Consider the following 4639-nt stretch of genomic DNA (forward strand, 5'->3'; position numbering starts at 1 on the left):
GGCGGGCGCGGCCCGGACAACACCGAGGCCCCGAGGCCGGGGCGGCTCGCTCTGCAGCAGGCGGCGGCACGACAAAGGAGCGCCGTGCGCGGTGCGCGCGCGGAACGGGCTCTTTTCCCCCGTCCGTGCTCCCCCGGCCCCGCCATCGGTTCTCGTCAGCCCTCTCACTCTCTCTCGCTCTCGAGGGGGGGGGGGTTTGGTTTCGTTTTCTCTCGGCTCAAGCTCGAGCCGCACCGCCGCCCGGTGCTGCTCGCGGCCGGCACCCACGGGACGCTAAACTCGGACCAGGGCCAGCGCCGGCACCTCGCGTGGTTTTAAGGACACCTTGAGTGCTCACGGGGCCACGCGGCCATCACACAGCCTGGGACGGTAAAGATGTTCCTTCCCCGGCAAGCGGAAGGAGCGACACCTCGCCTGCGACGGGAAGCGAATTGGACAGGAGACCGCCCTGCTCGAGGGACCGGACACCACCGAGACTTCGCCCGGAGGAGCCGGCCCGCCGGGGGCCCTTTCCGACGCGACCCGAAAAGCCTCATCGATCGGACGGGGACAGAAAGAAAAGCAGCCGCGGGGCAACGGGGAGCCCCCGCGGCCGCGGGTTCCTGGGACAACGGCAACGGAGCAGGGCTCCAACATGCGTGCGAGCGGGACACGTCCCCGAGAGGCCCTCCCTTGGCGCCGCCGAGCCTCCCCGACGCTCCCTAGGCCCCCGACGCCGGCGGGCCGCTTGCAACCTTCGGGATCGATCACGCAGCAGAGGAAGAGAGCGGGGGGTGCCGCCACCCGCCCGCGGGCCGCAAGACAACGGAAAACGGAGCAGCTGCCACCGACCACGCCGCGGGCCACCGGCTTTCGCCCGCCTCGCAGCGATCGGCTTCCCACCCGGAAAAAAAGCCGGGGGGAAGGGCAAGCCACCGCACCAAAAAAAAAACTAAAAAAAAAAGCACGCCATGCGTCGCACGACCCGTGCTAGCCACGGGGGTCACGAGCCAGGGGTGGGGGCGAGAACGCGCCTCTCAACTCCTCCCGTAAAACCCCTCCAACCACCGGACATACGGTCTCTTTTCTCACTCGCCAACACAGCCAGCCCTTCTCTCTCGCCTTTCGCTTTCGCTTCGGTGGCGGCCCGTGACCCTTCGTCAGCGCGCGCTTCTCGGTGCCGCGGCTTAGGGCCGCGAGAGAAAAAGAACGGAGGCCGGGCGGGCACCCCCACACTGCCCCGCACACCGGCACGCTTTAATAAAAAAGAACGGAGCCGCTCGCAAAACCCAGCCCCCGCCGGCAACGGCAACCACGGCAGCCGGGGCAGGCCAGACACCACGGGCCGCCCCGGCACGGTGCCTCGATCGCGCCCGGCCGATACCGAGAAAGGGCGAGGCGCCGCCGCCCCGCCCACGACACACTCTCGGGGGCTCACTCGCTCGCTCGCTCTCTGTTGGGTTGCGGGGTCCGTCCTGGGGGGGGGGACACGGCCGGCCACCGCGGCCGACCGCCGCCCCGGAAAAATTCTGCCCGCTACACGCGGGTCCCCGGCTTAGGGCCGAGGAAGGGGGACGACTTCAACAACACACGGCAGGGCCGGACACTCCCGTCACCGAGCCCCCCTTCGCAGGCAAGCAAGCGAAGCCGAGAGGCGAGGCCACACGCCCCACTGCATGTCCCCCGCTGCCCTTTCGATACGGACACAACTCTGGCAACACAGGTCGGGAGCGGGAAACGAGGCGCAGCCAACCTCGGCCAAGCGAGCCACGCCCGGGGGGCTCTCGGGGAGGGGGGCCAGGGAAAGCCCGGGCAGGCTCAACACAACCCCGGGCCGGCCCCACAGAAATCCAGCCCCGGCTGCCGGCCACCAGCGTGCACCGGGACCGACAGCCGAAGAAATGCCGCACCCGGCGAGCGGGCGGGGCCCCGGCTTAAGGCCGGGCAGAAAAGGGGCGAGGCGCCGCCGCCTCGCCCGCCACCATCCCCGGGGGAGCGAGCAGGCGCCCGGCTCCCCGTTGTCACGAAACCGGCAGCAGCCGGGCCGGAGCGGGACACACTCGCGGCTTTCTCGCCCTCTCTCTGGGCCTTTTTCTCGCTTCTCCCCCGCCTGGAACAACGCAGCCTCGCCTGGGCCGGGGGAGCGCGGTGGCTCTCGGATCGCATCGCTCTCTCTGGGGGCTTTCTCGCTTCTCCCCCGGACTGAACACGCAGCCTCGGCCTGGGCCGGGGAGCGGCTCTCGGATCGCATCGGTCTCTCTGGGGGCTTTCTCGCTTCTCCCCCGACTGAGCACGCAGCCTCGCCTGGGCCGGGGAGCGGCTCTCGGATCGCATCGGTCTCTCTCTCTGGGCTAACCTGTCCCAGTCGAACTGGGTAAGACGGGAAGCCGGACGAAGCCACGCGACTCGCCCCGACATCGGCGGTGTTCTTCTGGCCCTGGCGACCGCACGCGCGTCCGCCCTTCTCCGCCACGGACACAGGCACGGCAACAGCCTGTGGGGATACGGCCCGTCACCTCGTTCCCATAATACGGACAGATGGGCCCGAAGCGGCGGAGGCCGGAAAGAGAACCGATGTACGTGACCGAGGGGGCGCAGTGGCGCACGCCGCCTTCTACGATGACATAGCCGGAGGCAGCGAGAAACAGCGACCCCTTGGAGTACTTCCAGGCCGGCGGCGGACAACAGGTCTACCAGCCATGAAACGGGCAACAGGTCTACCGACGGCTTGCTGCGGACAACAGGTCTACCCAGCCATGAAACGGGCAACAGGTCTACCAAGCTGCGGACACCAGGTCTACCCAGGGCATGCTGCGGACACCAGGTCTACCCACGGCTTGCTGCGGACAACAGGTCTACCCAGCTGCGGACAACAGGTCTACCCAGGGCATGAAACGGGCAACAGGTCTACCAAGCTGCGGACACCAGGTCTACCCAGGGCATGCTGCGGACACCAGGTCTACCCACGGCTTGCTGCGGACAACAGGTCTACCCAGCCATGAAACGGGCAACAGGTCTACCAAGCTGCGGACACCAGGTCTACCCAGGGCATGCTGCGGACACCAGGTCTACCCACGGCTTGCTGCGGACACCAGGTCTACCCAGCCATGAAACGGGCAACAGGTCTACCAAGCTGCGGACACCAGGTCTACCCAGGGCATGCTGCGGACACCAGGTCTACCCACTCAATGCTGCGGACAACAGGTCTACCCAGCCATGAAACGGGCAACAGGTCTACCAAGCTGCGGACACCAGGTCTACCCAGGGCATGCTGCGGACACCAGGTCTACCCAGCCAGGAAACGGGCAACAGGTCTACTCACGGCTTGCTGCGGACAACAGGTCTACCCAGCCATGAAACGGGCAACAGGTCTACCAAGCTGCGGACAACAGGTCTACCCAGGGCATGCTGCGGACACCAGGTCTACCCACTCAATGCTGCGGACAACAGGTCTACCCAGGCATGAATCGGGCAACAGGTCTACCAAGCTCCGGACACCAGGTCTACCCACGGCTTGCTGCGGACAACAGGTCTACCCAGCCATGAAACGGGCAACAGGTCTACCAAGCTGCGGACAACAGGTCTACCCAGGGCATGCTGCGGACACCAGGTCTACCCACTCAATGCTGCGGACAACAGGTCTACCCAGGCATGAATCGGGCAACAGGTCTACCAAGCTCCGGACACCAGGTCTACCCACGGCTTGCTGCGGACACCAGGTCTACCCAGCCATGAAACGGGCAACAGGTCTACCAAGCTGCGGACACCAGGTCTACCCAGGGCATGCTGCGGACACCAGGTCTACCCACGGCTTGCTGCGGACACCAGGTCTACCCAGCCATGAAACGGGCAACAGGTCTACCAAGCTGCGGACACCAGGTCTACCCAGGGCATGCTGCGGACACCAGGTCTACCCAGGGCATGCTGCGGACACCAGGTCTACCCACGGCTTGCTGCGGACAACAGGTCTACCCAGCTGCGGACAACAGGTCTACCCAGGGCATGAAACGGGCAACAGGTCTACCAAGCTGCGGACACCAGGTCTACCCAGGGCATGCTGCGGACACCAGGTCTACCCACGGCTTGCTGCGGACAACAGGTCTACCCAGCCATGAAACGGGCAACAGGTCTACCAAGCTGCGGACACCAGGTCTACCCAGGGCATGCTGCGGACACCAGGTCTACCCACGGCTTGCTGCGGACACCAGGTCTACCCAGCCATGAAACGGGCAACAGGTCTACCAAGCTGCGGACACCAGGTCTACCCAGGGCATGCTGCGGACACCAGGTCTACCCACGGCTTGCTGCGGACAACAGGTCTACCCAGCCATGAAACGGGCAACAGGTCTACCAAGCTGCGGACACCAGGTCTACCCAGGGCATGCTGCGGACACCAGGTCTACCCAGCCATGAAACGGGCAACAGGTCTACTCACGGCTTGCTGCGGACAACAGGTCTACCCAGCCATGAAACGGGCAACAGGTCTACCAAGCTGCGGACACCAGGTCTACCCAGGGCATGCTGCGGACACCAGGTCTACCCACTCAATGCTGCGGACAACAGGTCTACCCAGGCATGAATCGGGCAACAGGTCTACCAAGCTCCGGACACCAGGTCTACCCACGGCTTGCTGCGGACAACAGGTCTACCCAGCCATGAA

This window comes from Sturnus vulgaris, unplaced genomic scaffold (genome assembly GCF_052056855.1).
Source record: "Sturnus vulgaris isolate bStuVul1 unplaced genomic scaffold, bStuVul1.hap1 Scaffold_942, whole genome shotgun sequence".
Taxonomy (NCBI): Eukaryota; Metazoa; Chordata; class Aves; order Passeriformes; family Sturnidae; genus Sturnus; species Sturnus vulgaris.